At 43.1% G+C, this 24,937-nt stretch overlaps 1 pseudogene; it reads left to right on the plus strand.

Moving 5' to 3' along the window:
* LOC121585986 overlaps window positions 1–24,937 on the plus strand; it is a 38,701-nt pseudogene that overhangs the window by 7,803 nt on the left and 5,961 nt on the right.

Here is a 24,937-nt window from a genome sequence, read left to right on the forward strand (position 1 = left end):
CCTGGCCCGCCATGGGACAAGGACATCCCGGCCAAGCCCCTCCCCTAACCGGACGCCGCTGGGCCAATTGTGTGCCGCCTCATGGGTCTCCCGGTCGCGGCACACCGGGATCAAACCGGGTCTGTAGTGACACCTCAAGCACTGCGATGCAGTGCCTTATACCGCTGCAGCCACTTAGGAGGCCCTAAAGTCCATGCAACTTATTATGTGACTTGAGAGTCGTTTTTTTACTCCTGAACTTTAGGCTTGCCGTAACAAAGGGGTTGAATACTTATTGACTCAAGACATTTCAGCTTTTCATTTTTGTATTAATTTGTAAAAATTAAAAAATTAACTTTTTCCACTTTGACATTTTGGTAGGCCAGTGACACAATCTTGGTTGCATTTTAAATTCGGGCTGTAACACAGCAAAATGTGAAAAAAATTCAAGGGTTGTGAATTCTTTCTGAAGGCACTGTATTTTTACTATTGGCTACTCCATGTGACAACCAGTTGTCTGAGAGCTGCATGTTGTTCCTGCCCGACAGATTATATTCTTCTCAAATAGGCTATTTGTGTGGTGCGTGTGTGATAAATAATCTTCGTGAACTAACAGCTTCTGGAATTAGTCTTTTTTATAAAATTTTATTTTTATATCTATACGGATTCCCTCTTCAATCCATACTGACTGGGTATATATTATTTTTACTTTATTTTTTATTTTTTTTCACTGGCCCACTGATTGACCGGCCCGGAGAATTTCCAAAGCCCTGTTTGTTTCTTTTCAGGAGTTTATACTTTGAGTCCTGTGTATCTCCTGTTCGATTTTGTTTCCACCACAAATGGTTCACTGAAAGATCAAGGCACTCCTTAAGAAGGCTTAGGGGCGTTATCTGCAGTAAACATACAACTGAGATGGATGATAACCTGAGAAGGGGACCGCACAGCTGTCAGTTGGTGCACTTCTCCACATACTGTAACAGTGCACAATGGAATATTATACATCACAAAGCAATATAATTTATTACTACTAGAATCGTGGACTGACTGTGGAAACCATAATTAGATTAGGCCTGGGTCTAATCATTTTACAACATCAAACCCAATCACCTTGTTATAGTCACCTTGAGTTGTCAGGAACTGGGAGTGGTCTAAAACTATGGCTAGTAGGCTAAATGGCTCCAGTGTGCTCAAATCCCAGGTTTGTAATTGTATCTCCAGTTTACTCAAGGTTTGGTTTTCTGCGTGAGCATAAGGGGAGATATATGCCTTACAAATGAGTAGGCTATAATGGGAAACCTGGCCTACATAATCTGTTTATCTGATCTTGGTATTTAAACTGAATTACAGGACACGACTCCAGTGTACGAAAGTAAAATATTTGCGCATTCGGCTCTGCAAACAAGCCTACACTGATATGGTTAGGTGGTCTTAGTACATAGCTGAGTAATGTGACAGTGAAGTCAGAAATGCAACGGTTGCCTGATTTGTCACAGTGGCCTTCAGACCCTAATATTTAATGACTGTGTGGAAGTCTGGGAGAGATAACAAGTAGGCCTATATCATTAACTAAAACACCACTCACTTTTCCTGCCAAAGTATTATGACTTTCAAGGTTTTTCCATTATTTGCTTATGTGGCTCTTTTTTTTCTTTTCTTTTTTCATCCCATCAACATAGTAAAAGAACTTAGGGCTAGTTATGTGTTTCCAGGGTATTCACATAGGTTGATTGTCCATATAAACTAATATCCGAGGTGAATAGCGTTCATTGGCGTCTTGGGGGTACAGACCTACAATTATTGCAGTGAATATTGTGTTGGATAGCCTGCGCTTTAGTCTTTGTCTCAGCCTTGGGCTTGACATTGGTTATGGCTCTTATCTTTTGCAGTCTTTTCATCCCCTGTGGCTCACTGTAATCTGTCACCGATAGCATGCTCAGGAAGAAAGAGATCCACCTTTAATCTGATGGATTAGGCCATATAGCCACTCCTTACCAGAAATAAAGGGAACCCCTGTTGATCACGCTGATGACTTCACACATCAACATTTAGCAAGATTTATCTTCACAGTTTAGTCATGCCTCAGTGACAATCTTCCAGAGGGCAATAGGTTAATGCTCAGTTATTTTAAACATCAAAAAGGTCTGTAAACCTCAGAGTTTGCCTTTAATCTACAAATGTTTAACTTTTTTATTTTAGGGCTTTGATTAGAATTCTATTTGTCTTGCCTCTTCAGGCCGGATCTCATCAATTGGTTGCAGCATTGGAAGCGATGTGTGTGTTGACGGTCGGGGGTGCAATGTGTCAGCAGGGCTAGTATCACAGTCCTGCCAAAAATCATTATGAAAACAAACCTCTGGTTCAGAAATATGTGGAATGAGCATATGAAGTGTAAAGGACACAAGCTATTACTGAACCAGTTCCTTCAAAAAGGACTTCCAGTAAGATGTGTGTTGAATAAGACCCCAGTAGTGTTGCACAGTATACGAAACTCAACTCAAGTACTGTTTTGATACTACAATATGAAAAAATTGTTTGTTATTAGATTTTTTTAACTTTGGGTTCTTCTGTCAATACCGATTGAGAGGATCAAGTCTGTCTATCAGCGCATCGATGTCCCCTTTTATAGCGTGGCGCAGCGTGCATGCCTCTTGCCCTGCTCCACTTACTCATTGCTAGCTAGCCTGTCCTGAGGAACTCCTGAGTCTGGGCAGCATCATGTTCGCCCCCAACTCATGCTGCACAGAAGTTAAGACACTTGAATAATGCAACATTACATTTTGAAAATGTTAATTACTGTTCGCAAAACAATATCCATACAGCTACAGCACTTTACAATGCAAAAAGATACGTTAATGTTAGCTTGCTAGTTAGTTAGCCTACAAAGCTAACTTTCCTTGCAAACTTACAGCTGAAGCTAACATCAATTCCCACTACCCTAGTACTATGTAAGTAAAAATAAGTATTAAATGCAAGGAAACTGATAGAATCAGCCAAAACAACTCAATAACTCAATGCATGCACACATTCCTATTGAGTAGGGTATGCATTCACCTTTGTGTTAATAGGCCTACCCAGTAGATTTACCCAGTTTATCAATAGATATTTACCATTCAAATAAATGATTACCGTTATGTAGTTGATTGGTAAAAACTAAATCAAATTCATTGTGTAATTGATTCATTAATGCATACATGGCTGTCTCTGAAAAATGGACATAAAAAAATGTCAAATTGAATGATATTGAACTCAAAAGTTGCCCGACAATTGAACAGAGCAGTAGCTATGTTCTATCTGTCTGGATCAAGTGCCATTCTGTGACCGGCTAATACGGCTTCTTTTTTGCCATGGTATCGTGATGGTATTGAGTGTCGAAGTCAAAATGTTGTATCGTGACAACACTAAAGACCACTAATAGGCGTCTGCGCAGAAGATCTTGATTATACATCAGTCTAAAATCTAAGGCCTGCACCTCATTGGCGAAGAAAATACTAATTCATGGTCCGTCTGCAATTTCATGAGCATCAAGAATGTCTTGCTTCGAAATACCACCATGGTGACCGACAATTACTCCAGGATGAGATCTTTGTTTAATTACTTTTTGTACAAAATAATTACCACCCACTTTCACAAAGATCCCTCAGACACTTCTTTCTCTCTGCCTCTTTTCCTCTGTTCATTTCAGCCTGGGCATCGGGGTAGCATTGTGGATTTGGTCGCTGAGCCTGACAGGATGTTGTTTTTGGCATGATGCCTTGGAAAATTATTTGAATAAAGTAGTCAAATGCTATTCTTGGTACTTTATGACCAAATATAGGCTCAATAAATAAATAAATACAACCAAAAAAATCAGACGTGTTCAAACCCAGATTTGCTGATTTAAGCCTATAAATGAGTTTGTGCCTTGACCATAGATTCCTATGCCTCTGCATAAAACAAAATGCATTTTATTTTATTTACTCCAAACCACAGAGGGCCGTATGTTTGACACCCCTGTTCTAGAGAATTGTGTCAGCTGTCTGCAATCTGCAATCTGGTTAGGAGCTTCAGGCACATCAACAGTGTCTCCAATGTTTAGGCTAACCATTGGCTGAAATACAAAACAAATGATCATTTTCTCAAAGGAGCTCAACCATATAGTGTAATACAGTATGTCCCGGCGGACAGGAGCCAAGTGAAAGGGCCTTTTTATAACTACATTTCTTTCAGCTCAGCTTGCTACCTGTCCTTTTGTCTTAAGCCATTGGGTGTGACCTGGCTAGGAGGCCCTAACACAGACCATTGTAGGTGAAAAGCTCCTTGTGCAGGGCGATAGTCATTCCCCTTCCTAGTCACCCAGTCTTCACACTCTTCCCACAAACTGGGGTAATTTAGCATTCCAGTCCTGAATTGACGGTTTTGGTCTCTGGCTGTTAGCGGTTGCAGTCGTAATCACTTTAGTCCATCCAATTATTACATGTCTGCCCTTTTCCTGCAGGCTACATCTTATTTACTCGAATTGCACTGTAATGAAATTCCTCTGAACTGGAGTTTTCCTTGAGATAAATGCTTTGCTATGTCATTGCAACCAGTTGGAATAGCCTGGCAACAGGAACCTGCTGCTTTTATAGTAGTGTGTATATACCTGTTTTAGGGCTGCATAATTAATTCATAATAAATGAATTCACATCAAGATCACAATATTGACTTGTGTAATATCCATATACGCAAGTGATGCATATTGCATGACGATTTTGAAATGTCCGTTTTTTATAGTTTACTGTGTTTGTCGTCTCTTTCCCCGTCCTCTGTCGTGATACAACTTCGGCCCATAGGAGCCCACTGACAATAGAGAGGGTCCCACCATTCAGCCATGGCTCATAGGGCTGACCGGACGTCCCGGCGCGACCGGCTTAGGCTGCTAGCACTCAGCGTGGAACAACAGCCCCGGAGCGACTTCCATCACAGAAGCCATCATCCCCACATGGCGCAGGCACTGTGAAGCCGTGCTGTGGCCCAACGAGGTGGCTGAGCAGGGCCGAAGCCCAAACACCCTCCGTGGTGGATAGAAAAGCGCAGTCGCGAGTAAGTCTAGCTCAAGTCCAAGAAGCACGGACTGCACTGAGATGGCGTCAGACAGCTCTTTTTCTGGTTTCTTATGAAGCCTAGGGACTGAATACGGGACACTAGCATGGATGTGTGTAATACTGCTTGCCTCGACTCAACCGCCACCAGCCAATCAGCTGTAATAACCGGCGGCTCGTGAGCATTCTAAGTTTGTAGACTGAGGGTGCTGAGGGCACGTAGGGTCTAGAATGGGGACGTAAAGTCCCTTTCCGGAACAGAAATACCATCTGTACTAGCCGTCCTGTGTCTTCAACATAGGAACCACTCGGATTGCCTGCTTCTGGAGACTGGAGGATATTCCCCCCTCAAAAGCGTACACTGAGGCCTCGGGAACGGTCGGCGTGATGGCGATGCAGAAGCATGGGGCGCACATCAAATTGTAGCTTGTACCCTGGCGTCGCTGTTCGCATGATCCGGGGTGACACTGCGCATGCGCTCCATTGGATGGAACAGACATAAAGCCTCCTGTGAAGTGCATCTGAAAAGGGCGGGCGGTACGCCACCTTAGGGGTTGTGAGAGATTGGTTCTTCTTCCATTTCCACCACTCTTGACAACCGTGTGTCTGAATGTGGGGAAGGGATGCTTTTCATCAAACTGACATGATTGACACCCGTAAACACTTGGGGTTGAAGAAAAACTGTGTTCATGTATGTCAAGGTTTGCCTAAATACCGCCCACTCTGGGTACAAGGGCTCCGGCGATCAGTGATGTACCCGATTGGCATGCCCAGAGTACTGTTGTCACAACAAGCCTCACTCGGTTTAGGCGGTAGATGCGTTCGGTAGTCGGCTGCCACCCAGCGCTGGACCGCATGCAATAAAAAAATAGACCCAGGGAGGTTACTCTACCGACCAGTCATGGGTACTGGCGACAAAGCACCTTGTAACCTAGCTGGGAATGGGACAGACCCCTTCTGTGGTAACAGACGGATGATTAAGTAATTTAATCTAATTCCCAGGAATGAAAAGCGCTGAGCTGGAGAAAGACCGCTTACTGTGTATTGGATGATGGACACGACCATGCAAGTCTTGCTTGTTCCCTCGATTCTACGCTGCCAACCACCAATCGCCTACAGGGCCCATAACCTGTATCACTAGACACCTCATAGGGACTAGTGAGCGACAAGCAGAATCAGCAATGAATCCCAGTAATGAGCCACCCATGGGGAAGGTGCCCCCTTGTGAACAGAGAGTCATATACCCCGTGAACATCATGGCGCGAGTACCAGAGGGCATTAAACATGGACAAGCTTCTAACACACGTTGTGCTTCTGTTAGACTGTATAGCCTGCATGAAGCCCAGACCCCTTATAGGCACAGTGTACATAGATTGGGCTAATTTATTTATTTCAATTGACTGAATTCCTTATATTAACTAACTCAGAAAGATCTTTGAAATTGTTGCATTTTTGTGTTTTATTTTTTTTAAGTGTCGATTTTATATAGAGTCTAGGGGGTCAATTCATTGGGGCATGGTGTGAAACCTGAATCCGGCTTGTCAGACTTTGTCGTTTGGTCGTGTTAGCCATCTAACTTATTGCTATAGCCAGGCCAAGTAATTAGAAGAATAACAAATTGTTCGTGACTAGAAACTGATGAGAACCATACAACCTCCAGGGGTAGGCACGCTCTGCCACTAAGAGGACAGTTTAGTTGGCACAACGTAAGACGGTCTCGTTTTCCAATTGTTTGTTTTAGTAGTGTGAATCGTTTCCTGTTCAAGCTGAGGTGAAGCGGAATAATTGAGGAATTAATCCGAGCCTCACGCTTATCACCTGTGGAAGGTGGGGCTTCCAGCGAGGCACAGATTTCATTTGTCCTTGTCAGGCGTGATTCTAGAGCCTTAAACCGAAAGTCGCGGGGCGTGACTCCCCATAGTATGTTGTACCAAAGTTGACTGACTGAAAAGGAAGTCTTTTGGCTAACACAATAGACTGAAATAAACAGCACATTGAGAAATGTCATGACATAGAGTGACAACATTAGACATCAGAAAATGCATTGAGGAGATGCGGCAGACCGAGTGCTGACAGCTCAGACCTTTCAAACACACACACAGTCACTGACACACATACAAACTTGGTATCCTGTTCCCTGTTGAATCTCTGGAATTTGACCGGTTGCTGCAGCCAGGTTATTTATGGATCGTGATTCAGAAGTTGGGAGTCTGGCAACCTAAAGTCCCTCGGTTCAGATTCACTTCTCAGAGGAAATAGAAGGCACACAACTCTTAGGGACCAACGCTATGTTTTGCAGGCTATGTATCATGGTTTGGGTAAATTAAGCTTTTCAATGAGGAAAAAATGTGTATAGGAATTTGGTTTATTTTCTGAATTTAAATGGAATTGACTCCAACCCTGCTATGTCTCTACTACTAATAACACTTTTGCGATGAGTAACTAGAGTTTGGGTTCTGCTTACATAAATTAACATTGTTGACAATATTGACAGTGTTGATTCGATGACTAAAAAACTAAATAATCTGTATAAACCGGAGACTTTGTTCATCTAGACCCTGTTTGCTGCATTCTGTGTATGATGGTGTTTATTTATGTTGATCCACTGTGGGATCCCCTATCAAAAAAGACCCTAGGCTATGTAGACTTTTTAATGTGTTTTATACGTACAATGGGTGTTTTATTTTCACTGAGTCAGTGGCAGCATGCTAAAAAGGCGTAACAGATTGTGATAGGCTTAAGTGTATTATTCCTTCCTCCCCTCAAATCTAAAGCATTAGTCCCTACAGGAATCTAATTTGTAACAAGCATGCCTGCTTGTTAGAAGAAATTCTTGTCAGATTCAGCTCTAACTCCAAAGTTACAATATTGTTTGGACTGCTGTCCCACTGTTCTCTTTCAGCTGGCAAACATCCAGCAAGCTCTTATGTACTAGTGCCAGAATTTTCCACTGGTCGTGGTTGCTCTCATGTTGAAGGGTGTGATACAAGATGGCTCCGACAACATGGTCACCCTGTTTCTGGCTCCTAGCCAACTTTGCAGTATTTATTTTGTGTTATTTCTTACATTATTTTGCTCAGAGCGTTTCTAGGACTGTCACTCACCAGACATTCAACCTGAAATGTGACTTCCTGGTCCCCTGGATCCTTTGTTTGCCAGAGGAAGCCCCATTCATCCCGGGTGATACTCCAAAATGTTGCCGCCAAGAAGTGTGATCTAGTCAGACTCAAGGCGGTATGACCCACCGCTTCTGAGTATGTTACTCGCTAGCGTTCAGTCCCTGGACAATAAAATAGATGAGCTCCAGGGTGAGGATCTCCTTCCGGAGAGACATAAGGGACTGTAACATACTCTGTTTTATGGAGGTGTGTCTCTCACTGTATATATTGTCCCTGTCCATACAATCAAAGGGGTTCGTCGGTGCGGACAGGAACAAAGGACTCTCCGGAAACAGAGGTGGAGGAGTAGTTGGGTAACTTACAGGAACTCAAGTCCTTTTGTTCTCCCGATCTGGAGTGCCTCACCATCAAATGCAGACCGCATTACCTCCTGAGGGTTTTTAAACACCATAAGTGCCCTCCAAGCTCATCACTAAGCTCAGGGCCTTGGGTCTGAACCCCTCCTTGTGTAACTGGGTCCTGGACTTCCTGGCGGTATGCACGACACCTCTGTCATGCTGATCCTCAACATGAGGGCCCCAAAGGGGTGCGTGCTCAGCTCCCTCCTGTACTCCCTGTTCACCTATGACTGTGTGGCCATGCACGTCTCCAGCTCAATCATCAAGTTTGCTGATTACCAACAACAACGAGACAGCCTACAGGGAGGAGGTGAGTGCCTTGGCGGAGTGGTGCCAGGAAAATAACTTATTCCTCAGCTCCAACAAAATAAAGGAGCGATCGTGGACTGCAGGAGACCGCGAGAGAGCAGGCCCCCATCCACATCGGCGGGGCCCACAGTGGAGAGGTCAAAGCTAAGTTCCTGCCGCGTCACTGAGGACCTTTTTATTGTCCCCTTAACACAACAGTGTGGTGAAGAAGGCTGAAGAAATGTGGCTTGGCCCTAAGACCCTCACAAACTTCTACAAATGCACCATTGAGAACATCTGTTGGGCTGTATCACCGCCTGTGCGGCAAGTGCACCGTCCGTAAGCGCAGGGCTCTTCAGAGGGTGGTGCGGTCAGTCCCAACGCATCATCGGGGCACACTGCCTGCCCTAAAGGACCTCTACAGCACCCAGTGTCACAGGAAGGCCAAGAAGCTCATCAAGGACCTCAAGAACTAGGAATGTGCATTTCGCTGCACTTGCCATAACACCTGCTAAATTGTGTACTTGACCAATAAAATTTGATTTAATGATTGTTGAAAGGATTTCTTAAGCGCTTGCATCGCAATTCTCTGCACTCTTGTTTGTCTTGCTGTGGGAAATAATAGCCTGGAAGTTACTGGGCATTCTGACAGCTCCTCAGAGTAGTTGTGGCAGAAATCACTGTTGTTATGGGTGTGGGTTTCTAGGCAACCTTGTTCTAAGTAATCTATTCTATTGAGTGGGTGGAATAATTAGCATGTCAGAGAAGTACAATTGACCTTTTGCTAAGTTTTGGCCAACCAATCGCAGTGCTCCAATGGATAGAAACTGTACGTCGGAGTCCGGCCGTCGTGGTTCCAATCTCACGTTTAAATCGAAAGCCAGTGAGTTTTCTTCAAATAATGAATTGTTTAAATGGCTTAATAATTGAACAGTGTATCAGGAGCACTTTCTACTGTGATTCCTGAAATGCAGAGCCTGTTGATGGAGGATTTTTCAAATCCAAAAATTATACTTTTGTTACATTGCTTGTTAAGCTCAGCTGGTTAGCTAGCTCTGTCTCATTGACCACCAAAGCGTTGCTAATGCTAGCTAGCTAGTTAGCCACTTAATATAACTTTTCCCGAAATGTATGTTAGCTAGCTAAGTTATCAATGTTATAAATACAACTCCCATCTGCTTGCGACATCAGGATATGATTTGAGAGCACTAGTTGGCTCCAAAAGTGGTTATAGATTTGACTGCATGCTGACAGTAGGCTAATGTCTATCTGTTTTAATTGCACCTTTAATTAAACAGCCAGCATTCTATCAAATCAGTCCCAGAGATTAATGCGTTTCTCAGATTCGCTTAAACACAAGTCTCGGAGTGAGAATGGTAACGTCAAGCTCTCAAAGCGGTGATGCTCAAATCTAGCCTGGGCCTTTTGTAGTGTCCTCCAAGCAGTCTGTGTTATCTTAACTCCTTTGTTCGCCCACATGGTGAAGATGCTTCCTCTAAATTGTGGAAGGGTGCCAGTCTCCTGGCGAAGCCTGTTGAAAGGAGAAGAAGTGCCCCAAGCACCACATCTCTTTATGGGAAGATTAGGCCTCTTTGGGCCGTTCATCACTGAAATTCCTTGGACATTCCTCGGAGCTAACACTGTAGTACTTTAAAACAGCAGCTGTGTTTGGCAGTGTTCTGGACTCCATAAAGATGGCCTTGTTTAACCCGTGAAAGAGTGTGGCCAACACTGAAAGTGTTGCCTTCCAGCTGACTGAGTTGATGGAAAACATCAGATGCCCTGTATACCCAGGAGTTTGCTGAGTACGTTTAAGCTAGACGAAGGCATCATCTGCTCAGACATTCCCAATGTTCATTATTTTATAATTCTGAGACTCTACTGTTTCCCACTGTAAATGCTTGCTCTTTTTCACACATTCCTCTCCTGATCCCTTATCCTTGAAAACCTCTGACAGCAATAAGGACCCTGACCATTATGGAACTGTGTGATCTGCTAATGGTGACATGCTAATTAACTATGCTCAGTGTGTTGAGGTGTGAGTGTTTGAGAAGGGCAGTTTACCTGACTGCCTCTCATCTCCTTTCTCTGTCCCAGTGGGATCACACCCTGTGCTAGCCAGACCAGATGGTGCTGCCAATGTGCCAACCCTACCCTCGCTGAATGGCTGCCAATGTGCCATCCCACACTTTAATATCAGGGATTTTTCTTCTAATTAATTTCTTTGGCAGGGTGCTTAAGCATCCAAAAAGTAAAACATGAAAATAAAATAATGTTTGGTCAATTTTTTTGTGATGGAAAAACGCTTTCAGTGTAAACTTAAACTACTAAAACCAGATATAATAATATTATTATTAAATATTATTATTGATATTATTATTAATATTATGTCATTTAGCAGACGCTTTTATCCAAAGCGACTTAGTCATGTGCGCATACATTTTTACGTATGGGTGGTCCCGGGGATCGAACCCACTACCCTGGCGTTACAAGCGCCATGCTCTACCAATTGAGCTACAGAACCACATATAAAGGATGTAGAAACGATAATGGACCTACTATATCTGTTTTTCATAATATAATCTTTGAGAACTAAGAATGACAAAAATAAAAGCTAGACAGTCAGGGAGAAAGGAAAATACCCAAAACAATGAATTTAGCAGTATTGATTTTATGTTTGAGCAAAATAACCCAGCATTGGCCATGGCAAAATGCATAGAATAGCAGCAAAATGTGCTTTAGAATGCAACATTTTCTCTCCGCTCCATGGAGAAATGTGTGAAATGCAGGAAATTGACTTAAAAATGCAGAAACTTCTCTACACAGCGTCTCTTAACGTTTTCTCTCAAATTCAGATACACCGATGGGCTAACAGCGCCCCTGCCACGCTCACCACCTAAACTTTAATAGAAGGGCTTTAATATTGCAGAGTCATGGTCTGTAAGGTGGGCCTTGAGACTGGCTGCAATGTAACTCGGTGGCACGATGTCATTTGGAAGGTGACCTTACCTCATGCGGCAGCAGTGTAAATATACACTGTGTGGATACTGTGTCAGGGTTTCGTGTCAGACTACAGAAAGGCTTCAGGAGGAATGGGATTTGAAGCGTCACATAGTGTCTGATGCAGTCCATTGACTGGCTAGCCTATCAGAACTAGTCATTGAACAATTTCCCCCCTTAAAAAACATTTGTCAGGCAGTTTCCACATAAGGCTTGAAAAGGCATTCATTTAGCAGAGTCTCCCAGGCCCAGTTTTCAAAAGTTATCTGATCGGATTTCGTCAATCAGATAGGATTAAATGTTAGAATTGGGTTTTTCAAAACCGGATAAGGATTTGGTTATCCAATCTGACCTTTTAATCAGGAGGTTTGAATGTTGTTTTTGCGTTTTTCAAAACTCAAAGGTAGTGATTAGGATACACGCTTAGAAAAAAGGGTTCCAAAAGGGTTCTTCGGCTGTACCCATAGGAGAACCCTTTTTTGGTTGCAGGGAGAACTGTTTTTGGTTCCTCATAGAACCCTTTTGGGTTCCATGTAGAACTCTATGTGGAAAGGGTCCTACCTGGAACCAAAGCGGGTTATTCAAAGGGTTCTCCTATGGGGACAGCCGAGGAACCATTTTAGGATCTAGAAAGCACTTATTTTCCCTAAGAGTGTAGTTTTGATGCTGAAAATCTGGATTATCTCAATCCCACTGGAAGGGTGGATTCAAGGTAGATTTAGAAAGGTGAAAGGCCCTACAACCAAGAAAATTCAATGTAACTAAGGTTTAATACACTGCATACAGTGCCTTCAGAAAGTATTCACACCTCTTGACTTTTTCCACATTTTGTTGCGTTACAGCCTGAATTTAAAATGGATTAAATTGAGGTTTTGTGTCACTGGCCTACACAAAAACCCCATAATGCCAAAGTGGAATTATGTTTTAGGATTTTTTTTCATTCTGATTTAAGATTCAAAGTTTTGAAACACTGGGCCCAGGGACTAGGCTAGCCTATCTGAGCCTGCATTAATTATGTTGCCTTGAGCCATGGCAGCTAATTGCGATAGTTTACTTGAAATGACTCCCAAAGAAATGGGATTAGGAAATAAACCATCAGAGAAAGGACTGTTTTTCACATCCTGTATCATTTTCTGTTACATTTAGGCTTAGTTAACATCAAGTTGAAGTGTGTTTTGTATGGTGTTAATTCTATACAAGTTCATTATGAAGTCTTTACTTCAGCATCACTCTGTAGCATGCAAACTGCTCCATTCAGTGCATCGTAAGTAATGTCTAACTTGGCTCACTAGTACTAAATAGTATCACACTCAGATACACATAACAGCAGCGCCATCTGTTGGCGTGGCGACATCTTGTAACATCTTCCTTTACCCAACAAATGAAGATGACTCATAAACAGGAGAACTGGACATGAGTCGCTGTACCGGAGAACTGTTAACTCCCTCTGTTGGAGCTTATGACATTCACTGTTGATCCTGTGTCTAGTTGACATTTCATTGAATGGCTGGGGTCATATGTCCTTTCCCATCACGGTTAGCAGAGTTGCTATGCAGACTTTTGCTTCCTTTTTGTCCATACCTGTAGCTATCTCATAGTTTTCCCATTGTGCTCGAAAAAAAATGTCCATAGGCTCTGGTACTGGAATTACCAGGTAAGCCATTGTCGTTATTCAAATTTTTGTAGCTGGTTAGCTAGTTGTACGCCCCTTCCTACTGTGCATTTATCCGTGTGTCGTTTTGATATTTTGATTCCTCAAGGATATACCTATTTGGTTCTGACTTCTGACACCATGTTTTTGTATGGTGTTTATTCTATACAAGAGCAAGGTCATGGTGATTATAAAGTATTTACTTCAGTATCACTCTGTAGCATGCATACATGTGTAACTTGGCTCACTAGTACTATATAGTATCACACTCAGATACACATAACAGCAGCGCCATCTATTGGCTTGGCGACATCTCGTAGCAAAAGTGAACCTTTTTCAGTCAAGTTTTCCTCGGTGATCATGTCCATATGATCACTATGGGAATGGATGTGGCCGTTTGTCTGTGTGTGGTTTCTCTATTAATGAGTCACGAGATTCATTTGTGAGGAATTTGTTTTGCATAACCATTTCCACTTTTGAGGAAATGCATGTGATTACTGTGGGTGTGTGGTATGTGACATTGCTAAGATGCAGCAGACCCTTCTTGTGTTCTGTTCCTGGTTCTTTGGCCCTTTATTTGTTGTGACTTCCTGTGTTATGTTTAGGGTTGTTTTGACTTGCAGATGCTGGCCATCTATCAAGTTTGTTTCTTCTGTGCATTCTCACCCACCAGCCATATCTACGGAGGCCTAGACATGTTCTGGTCTGTTGAAATGGCATATGTGCAAGCAAGTACTGGCATGTTAAATGAGCTCTGAAAAAATATCAAAATAATGTGTTTCTGTTCCACTTATAAACTAAGCCTATTCTGAATACTGATTACTTTTTTCAGAGGTAATTAAGGCTAGTTGATACATTTCATCCATTTGAATTTGGCAGTATCTGGACCTTACTAAGCACTATGAGTGTGGTGGCTCACTTAGAAACTGAATATGCTTTTGGTGGTGCATTTAACTCAAACAGGTTCAGTGAGTCACTGGTGATTGAATTATGGTTATTATCTTCAGTGAAGTTTCAGGTGACTGGTACATTCGAGATGCTGCCTTGAAAGTGGTAACAATGAGAACAATGAATGAGAACAATGCATCTAATCACTCCCTCCCTCCCTCCCTCCCCCCCCCCCTCCTCCCTCCCTCCCCCCTCCCTCCCTCCCTCCCTCCCTCCCTCCCTCCCTCAGGGTTCCACCTGATTCGCGGCTGTCCAGCATCGTGCCCGAGTCCTGTCTGCTCATTGTGGTGGGCCTCCTGGTGGGGGCCTCATCAAGCTGGCGGGCGAGGAGGTACCCCGTGCTGGACTCCAAACTCTTCTTCCTGTGCCTCCTCCCCCGATCATCCTGGATGCGGGCTACTTCCTGCCAATCCGGCCCTTCATGGAGAACATCGGCACCATCCTGATGTGCCGTGGTTAGCACCCTGTGGAACAGCTTTCTTCGTAGGGGGTCTCCTCTCGCCGTGTGCCAGATCGAGGGCACCAACCTGAGCCAGGTGGAGCTGCTGCCCTGCCTGCTGTTCGGGAGCATCATCTCGGCCGTGGACCCGGTGGCCGTGCTGGCTGTGTTTGAGGAGATCCACATCAATGAGCTGCTGCATTCTGGTGTTCGGAGAGTCGCTGCTCAATGATGCGTCACTGTGGTGAGTGAGTGGGCGGTGGGGTGGTATGTGGTGTTATGCAGGGAAATACAGTACAATGCAATTCTAGACAGTCAATCAATGAATGAATTACAGTACATTCACGTCAGGGTCACCCCCCAAATAAGATAATGCCATGCACTACAGTACTACAGTACTATACAGTACTATACAGCACTATGTTATGCACTACAATATAATAAAACAAAACTATATTTTCAAAAGTAGGCTACATTCATCCTCCATATAAAGATGACTCAGTTTTTAGTTGGCCTGTGATTGTGTTCTTATTTCTGTGGACAGGATATTGATTTGGACTGGCACAAGAAATCAGAATAGCTTAATTCCAAATTGGCCCATCTTGCCAGATTCAATTAGGCCTAGTCTTTTAGGAAAATCCCACCATATTTATGTCACTGGATATTGAATTCATACCTTCTAGCTGACGTCACATTTGACTCCTCACAAGTGATTGGTTGGTTAGGTTTTGGAAATGTGTGACAAAAAGATGACCCAGTTTAGTGGTCCCCCAGTGCCTTCTCACCAGAGGCAAAATCTATTTTCAATTAACTTCTCTCACGACTTCCTTCTCTTTCCTCTGTTGAAACAGTTGTGGGATGGACCATCTCTCTCTTATGGGTTGGTCATTGAAAATATAAAGTAGAAAAAACATTTGGAGTATTTTATTTTCCTGTTTGCGTCCTTGCATATTCTGAATATATTATGAGGCACAGTGGATCCTGTTGCTATATTTATGTTCTACTGATTATACCCACACACTGGCGGTCTTGTTTGCTCCATAGTGTTTGATAGGACTGGTTCACTTAAAATAGCCTTGGAGTCATGAGACTTAAATCAATGATAGTTCAGCCGAACCATTTATAATATTTTTGGGCAGACAGGCGCAAGTGTGCAGAATTGTTTCATGTTCAGTTGATTTGCAATACCAGGACTACATGTTGTGCAAACATTAATTTAGGAATCCCAGAACTAAAATCTCTCGTATTTGCGTCATATGCTCGATGAAGTTCTGATGGAAGATATGTTAGAAAAGATCATGGCAGAGTGGAAGCAGGGCAGTAACTCCACCCCCTCTCTCTGCAGGTTTTGGGCAAGTCTATGGGCCAAATGAGAACATTTATCTTTTCTGTAGTGACTATACCAAAACGTTAGACCATATAATATCGCTAGTTTATATGCTACTCAGTAGACCCTTTTATCCACAGTACAGGGGGAGTGTGCATTTTATTGTAGTCCCCAGCGGTATCAAACCCATGACCCTGGCAGGCTAGCACCATGCTTTTACCAACGGAATCCAAACAGGTTGTTTATTTTCGATTGTAGGCTCTAAAGTGTCAAACCCCCTCCATTCTCTCTAGGTCTTATACCACCTGTTTGAGAGTACTCTGGCGCAGGTGAGTAACGCCAATGGACGTGGTCGGGGTCATCTGCTTCCTGATTGTATCGCTGGGCGGCATCGCTCGTGGGCGCCATCTATGGTATCCTGGCGGCCTTCACCTCCCGGTTCACCTCGCACACCCGCGTCATCGAGCCCCTCTTCGTGTTCGTCTACAGCTACATGGCCTACCTGTCGGCTGAGATGTTCCACCTGTCTGGAATTATGGCGTAAGTAGGGGGTGGGAAGTACGACACGCTCACAGACAGACAGACAGACCGACGCGTGCGCACACTCACACACAATCTTCCTAGTGGCCAAGGTTTTTGAGTTTCTCTCTGTCATGAATCCTAGATATTGTTGATAATAAAAAACGGTTTCTGTGAGAGTTATTGTTGGGCTGAGGCTAAGTGTAGGTTTAGTGTTTATAATGCATTGACAGAGTGGCTGTGATACATGATCTTTTGAACCTGTCAGGCTGGTCCAGCAACACCATTGATTCTATGTTTAGCTAAAGGAAAAGTATGACTGTCTAATTCCTGCATTATCTTCTACATTTCCTTGGAAAATAATTCACTCCTAAGTGTACACTGAATTAGATTCATAGCTTCTTGGCAATATTCATGATTTAAATGGTCAAATAAATACAATGGAACTGGGTCTGTCCCAGCCAAGGAGATCCATATGAATTATATCACAGCGGCAGTAACTCACCTACATGTCGTGACAGGCCATCTGATGTACAACCCAGAGCAGGGATACAACGCTCAATTTACACCCCCTGTCATGCCTCTGGCCCTAGCAAAGTACTCCTGTGACATATAATTCTCCTCTCCTCTCCTCCGCTTTACTCTCCTTCTTTTTTATAAAGGTGGTGAGTTATGAAATATGGATCATAAACATAGGTGCTGTTGATGAATTGAGTTTCCTGTTGACAGGAGCAATGGTAGGACTGTAGGACAGTCTGTTCCGAGGCTTATTGTGGGCTCCGTCCGTGCCTTCCATCGTAAAGAGGATTTGGATTAGTATATAGTGCTTTTTGTCCAGTGCTTGTATATGGGCCTATATATACAACCTCTCCCCAAGCCTTATCTTTTATAATTTTTTATATTAGCTGAATGCCAGAGATCTCGCCCCCGGAGTGAAATTGGACGGAATGATGGACAACTGCAGTGTGTTATGTAAGGTAATGAGGTAGCTAGCAGCCCTTACAGTGACTGAGTAGGGTTGCCTACACTACACACTAGGAATAGAGAGGTGTTGCCATGCTGTACAGGGGGAGGGGATGTGGACATCTTAACTCCGGGTTCCGTAAGTCCAATCACAGTGAGTCATTGGTTCTCTTGTGGAACAAGCTGAGGAAATGGAACTCTTGTTTCATAAGCTCATACAACACAGTTTCCAAAACAAACCGTATCCTTGTTGCTATGGCTCTACTGTCCTTGAAGGACTTGTTCTCTTAGCATGTAAATACTTAAAAATACATGTACTGTATTGTTTTTAAAACCAGTTGAATTGTTATGTGACTGCTTTCTATGCCATGTCAATGAAGCACTAGGCTATAACTTAGTCATTAGCTTTAACTTGAATGTAATGTAGCCTATATTTACGCTGTAGGTAGTTGGATTCATGTAGTAACCTGGGGCGTAATTATTAAAGTGCGTGCGCACAAAAATACTAAACCTTTTGTGCACCAGTTTTTCCAAGCAAAGGTGTGACGGGGAAAGTGTGCGCATCTCCACGTACAGCTCAGACCATGCTTATGCACAACTTCTTGTGGTTGATGAATTGTATTGCGAGCAAATGTCGTTTTTTTTGTGTGGATGAAATGGAAGTGTTTGATGCACAGGAATTATAATAATGGTAGGCTAATAACATGAAAACGTAGGCCTAATGATAAAACGGATTCATTTGCCGTTGGTAAGGAAATCGCATAGCAGCGTGTAGTCTTAACGGGTTTCTTTTTACCTTTATATATAGGCCTAAGTCATAATCCTATTGCAGGACATGTCTCTCCTTCTCCTTTTCTGACCTGACTGGTTTATTCCCGCTCACAACAAATAGTAGACTACTGCACTTGATCAATTGAAATAGTTTTAAATTGTATATATATTTTTGCTGTTAATTTTAAATTTTATTCCTGTCTTAAATGTTTTTTGTGAAGTGTGGGGAAACTAAATTCATGTTTTTGTAGAACGTAACTCTCATTCAATAGCCAAGCATGCTCGAAAGTAAATAGACGGGTAGCCTATTGAACATATTTGACAGGATGTGTAGGCTACAGTGCTGTGCGATAGGAGCGCGACATCAAAGCCTATATAATCTGAGCCTATACCAAGGCAGGAGATAGAAACACAATCATGTATTGATACACAAAATATTGAACAACAATTCATCTTTTTGCATACAAGTGTGGGCTATAGCATTTAGGCTACTTTTTAGGTAGTTTGAAAGGACAATCAATCTTGGAGAATGTGTGGCCAGTGTTTGGCACTCGCTATAGGCGGTATGCATTTTTTTTGTTTGAAAAAGTCACTGCAAAGATTCAAACATTCTGCCCACACTTCTACAGAAATGTGATCAAATTTGTCATTGCGCTTTCTTTTAGAAACTATCATGGCCCAGTTCCAACATTTCCAAATCATACAGAGCAAATTATGGTGTTTTTGTTACCATAAAAGGTGGGGTGGTAGGGCTCATTCACGAGCGCACAAATATAATATGGCTCTGATTTGATCAATAATAACATGTGTGTATATATGTTGCCCCTGGTATATTTATGGTAAGTATTCTGTTTACCAATAGATGGCAATAGATGGCAGAATTCAATTCTAAAACGTACTTACATGTCTGGAGTGTTCGATCTAAGATACTACAATTCAGAATAGACATTAAATGATGGAACATTGTCAGACAATAAAACATTTTATTTCTCAGAGAACTCATTTATAATCATCCCTTGTCCTGCTCTCTCTCCAGGCTGATTGGTCGCGGCGCGGTGATGCGGCCCTACGTGGAGGCCAACGTATCCCACAAGTCCCACACCACCATCAAGTACTTCCTGAAGATGTGGAGCAGCGTGAGTGAGACGCTCATCTTCATCTTCCTGGGCGTGGCCACCGGTGGCCGGGCCGCATGCCTGGAACTGGACCTTCGTCTCCGTCACCGTCATCCTTTGTCTGGTGTCACGGTAATTGGTGAGTCAGACATGGATACCTTCTTCACAGTACTGAACAAGTCTCTACATCATATGACTCCAAAAGATAGTGAGATAAATTACATGACAGGCCCAACTTTCTCATAGTTTGTCATCATTTGGTCAAGTTGTTTCTGTAGATGATGTGACAGCCAGATTTTCTACTTTCTCAATTTGACAAGGGATAGTTATTCTTGGAGCCAGACTGAAATACCAGTCACTACATTTCAGTTAGGTAATGAGGCAACTGTTAGAGGAAGAGTGCTCCTTGTGGTTTCCACATGGTCCTCACATCGAGGAAGCCCAGATATCAACAGACTCGTCAGATACACGTCCCTAAAAAAGGAAGCATAAATATTTTAAGTATATGTCATTTCCGCAGTTATAGATAGACCCAAAGCAGACCTCCATCTGACTTTTGCTTGCTAGTTTGAAACCTAGTGACTTGACATTGCACTTTATCACCATTGACCATTCTCTATTCTCACCAAACATCCTATAGTTTTCTGCTTTTTTGTGCTCTCTCTCTGTCTGTCTCTGTCTCTGTCTCTGTCTCGCTCTCTCTCTCTCTCTCTCTCTCTCTCTCTCTCTCTCTCTCTGTCTCTCTGTCTCTCTGTCTCTCTGTCTCTCTGTCTCTCTGTCTCTCTGTCTCTCTGTCTCTCTCTCTCTCTCTCTCTCTCTCTCTCTCTCTCTCTCTCTCTCTCTCTCTCTCTCTCTCTCAAGCTTTTTATCAATTTGGAAAGTGGATGCTTAACCTTTCTTAGGTTGTAAAGAGGCTGGTATTGGCTGTGTGTAAGGAGGGAGCAGACATGGAGTCAATCAGGTTGATTCTCTTCTGCGCTCTCTCTCTCTCCCAGGCGTGGTGGGCCTTACCTTTATCATCAACAAGTTCCGCATCGTCAAGCTGACCACCAAGGACCAGTTCATTGTGGCCTACGGTGGCCTCGTGGGGCGATCGCCTTCTCCCTGGGCTACCTGTTAAACAAGGACCACTTCCCCATGAGGACCATGTTCCTCACCGCCATCATCACCGAAATCTTCTTCACCGTGTTTGTACAGGTGGGTACTGGAGCCAGTCCTCTAGCCTGGTCCCAGATCTGATTCGTGCTGTCTCGCCACCTCGTCACACCAATGAACACAGTGGTCACGCCAATGACCACAGTGATCACGCCAGCCATAGTTGTCATGCCAATGACCATAGGAGTTGGCAAGATGGCACAAAAATATCTGGTACCTGGCAACCCTCTATCTAACTATCAAATAAAATTTGTCACTGAGTGAACACAAAGGACAGCATTTTTATTTATTCCGAATTTAGTAGGAAGTTGACTATATTACAGAGTGCTTTTGTGTCAAAATAGTTTGCTTTGCTGCTCAATTGTGCTTTTGCTCTCTTGTCCTTAGTATATTTCAAGGCCTAAAGTAGTCAATGGTTTTCATGGTTTGTTTCAGCCCAATGCAATGCTGGTGTGACAAAATGTCACTGCAGCTACTACTTTGAAGCACACACACGGTCCGTTTTGAAGCTCCTTGCGTCAAATATTCCCCAGTCCTGCTGAGCAAACTCATCTTACAGTGAAACTGTTGATGCATGTTGACGTTCTAGGACACGCGTCACCTGGCAGAGTATCCCCAAAATGGCAGCTACTAAAAGAAAGCCTTCTATAAGCCTTTTTATATAATGTCTTCAGGAAATGACTCATTCATTTTTTTTTTACTCAGTGCTGGCAGTCTGGGATGTTCTTAGCTATAGACTAGGTGGGGGGTTTCACCTACAGTGGTGCGATTTGCTGCAGTAGGAATGTGTGTGTGGTGTTAGCCTGTTAGAATGTGTAAGTGTTTATATGCATGTGTTTTGATTGGGTGTGTGTGCGTGGTACTGACAGGGGTATTATTTAAGGGCCAGAATCTGTTGTCATCTACTTAGGGTGTAAAGTTAACCAGATAGACTTAATCTCCTTATGAGAGAGAATGATACGCTAAAGCCTACACACGGACGGACAGACAGACCGATGCACACTGGAACAGGATAAAAGAGATTGCTAGAACCAATATGCCAAGTTGTATATTAACCAGCTCTGATCAAACCTTTTCCCAGCATGACTCAGCCATCGATGGAACGGCCTTATGCACGGACCACCAACCACCTGCGCATAACTTCATTTAAATGCAAATGTTGCTTGACTGCTACATACACAAAATGGATACAGAATACAGTAGCTATGAAAATAAATGATATGAAAGTCACCCCTCATCCGAGGTATTCCTTTTGATTTGTGTGTGTTTTATGGGAGGACATTGGATGTATTTTATTTCCACCTGAGCTGCTGCTTCTAGTCAAGAGTAAAGGTTTTTAGCAACTCCTCACACACCATAAGAGAAAAAAGGGTCGGGGGGAGGGGCCTGACGTGTGTGTGTGTGTGCGGCATGTTTTAGTTTGGGTAAGGCCTAGTCAATATGCGTTAGTTTGCAAATCACCTCATAGTGTGAATGTGTGCATCTGTCCATAGCCAGTGCTTCTCTGTGCAGTGACTTTGAGGAAACGAACAAAGTAAACACCATGCACACGAATGAAAGGTTTTGTAATGGACATTACAGGCTTCTCTTAGGTCGCTGATGTCGTGTAGTATTTAAAAATGGACATTTATAATTTTGTTCTTCAGGATCTCAAATGTTACCTTAGTAACATCTCCCTTCTCTCGCTCTCTTCTCCTCCTCCCCCTCTCAGGGCATGACTATCAAACCCTGGTGGACCTGTTAGCCGTGAAGAAGAAGCAGGAGGCCAAGCGCTCCATCAATGAGGAGATCCACACCCAGGTAACCTTTAACCCCATCAACCCCCTCACATCCTGGCCCCTCCTACTCTTCCCCTCCTCTGTAGCCAGACCACCCATCAGACAAGTCAGTTAATTTCCTTTTGTTTCTCCTGGGATATACGAGCTCTGGGCCCGTATTCATAAAGCGTCTCATAGTAAGAGTGCTGATATTGTATGATCTAAAACTGATCCTAGATCTGCATTGCTACTCTGAAATACTTTATAAATACAGGCCCTGGTCAGGTTATGACATTTGCAGCACAAGAACAAGAAATGCACTGAAGCTACACTGCTAGGCTGATCTTGTTCACCCTAATTATCTAACCATCTTGCCCTTTAAAATGGGCTATTGCATTAATGGCTGTGGTTAAATTAATGATTTGGTTATTTCCAACTGAGGGATGTCCATTTTACTTTCAAATTCAGTATCTGTCCAGATGTACAGGACAGTCATTACATGTTGACTGCTAAACATTGCTCTGCGCTTCCCCCTACTGGCCATTAATATAATTATCTTCTGCTAATGAATTTTGTCTTGCTGACATTGCCTTGCTGGGGTTTTAATAATGGAAAGCCAATGGAAAGCAGTATTCCCCTGCTTCCTCTTAACACAGACTAATGAAACTTCCTACATTGCTCCATGGCTCCCAATGGACCATCCTCTCATTCTCCACTGACTCATCCATCCGGGTTGCCAGATTGGCGAGTAGATATCCACCTGCTTCGGTCTGGCTTCCTCTGGTGCTACTGATCATTCTCTCTCTGCCCTTGAGTGACCACTGAGCAGAATGGCACACCGTCTCTCAGTAGCTCCTGTTGCTAATAATAGCCACAGAATAATGGCACGACACGTACTGTACACACAATGACTCTCTGCGGGGCTCTGTTGGCTCTCTGGTGCACAGAGGAGCGATGAGTCACCGGCGCTCTAGGCTAGAGGGCCCAGTCACCAGCTTATCGTTTCTTCTCCACAATGGCAGTGGTTAAAGTAAACAGAGCTGTAGTAGGACTCCTGGAGTGCACCAGGAGTGGATAATGGTGTTTAAGAGCCTAGTGGGTTTTAGGATTTTAGAGTCCCTCAGGGTTTTAATGTCGGGACCATTGTGTTTGTGGTCTCACAAATTGGTCAGTAGGTTGTTTTGATGAATGGATATTTGAGGCTCTTGACTAATTGACACCTGGGACTGACCTTGACATACTGTGTGTCACCTTGCTTGAGGCTTTCATTATAAAGTACCATCTATTGTGACAAATGTAAAGTTTTCTTCTACCAGAGATAGAACTGATGCAGAAACTACTGTCAAAAAAAAATCCCTTCGCTGCCTGAAAATATTGCTATGCAATAAATTCAGTGGCACGACCAAACTGCTTGTTCCCATAGCAACTCTGCATGTCAAACTGTCCCTGTGCAGAACTGTCACAGCAGTTGCCATAACAAAGTACAGGAACAAAATTGACCACAGACTGAACGTCATCTGTCAGTGCCTATTTCTCTGCTTCAATCTGTGAATGTGATGGACATCATCTAGGCCTAATGCTCTCTCTATTGGCCAGATTCTGGGAGGATCTCCGTGGAGAAAAGGCTACTGGAAGGGATAATCCAAAAATGAGAAAATGGTGGCCTGTATGATGTGAAAATATACTTTACTGGACTATTTTACATGTAATAGAAACAAAAAAAAGTAGGAACAGATTAGGCTTGGTTACACTTTTACTTCCCATTGTAAAAGCATTTCAAATATCTGTTCCTCTTTGTTGGTTAGCGTAGATACAATATTTAGACGTAAACATTGTTTTCTCCCCTAGTTCCTGGACCATCTGCTGACTGGCATCGAGGACATCTGTGGACACTATGGCCATCACCACTGGAAAGACAAGTAAGTAGCAGAGGCGGGCTAAAATGGTCATGATAACAAGGGCTGTATATTTCTTTCACTGTATAAAAACAGTTGATTACCTCTTATTCAAGTTTTACGATCATTAAGGCAACAACTTTCTAGTACCCAGTCCAGTAATATCAGTTTGTTAGTTGTCCTGTGTTGTCTATAGTTGTTTATTGTCTATTTCCTTCTGTTTTAATTGTTTTCCAAGTTAGAACTTTTAGCCTTAGCATCTTTGTTAACACGGTTAACTCAGAAACGTGGTGGTGAAGCTGCGATCCCTCAGGCATTGTTAGTAACAGCTAGCGCCTTAAGTTGATTATCTTTCAGAACAGATGTTTTTCCCTACAAGGAAATCTTATTGAATCCAATAATGTAATGGTAATCATAAAGCATTGCCATTCATAACCGAGTAAATCTGAATAATTTTGTACGTTTTCTTTCCCTATGCATTATTTACCCACAACAGTATTGCGTTTGAACAGCCTTGGGCGTTATATGTGGCAGTTATTCTCTCAAGAGA

The sequence above is a fragment of the Coregonus clupeaformis genome, unplaced genomic scaffold, assembly GCF_020615455.1.
Source record: "Coregonus clupeaformis isolate EN_2021a unplaced genomic scaffold, ASM2061545v1 scaf2305, whole genome shotgun sequence".
Lineage (NCBI taxonomy): Eukaryota > Metazoa > Chordata > Actinopteri > Salmoniformes > Salmonidae > Coregonus > Coregonus clupeaformis.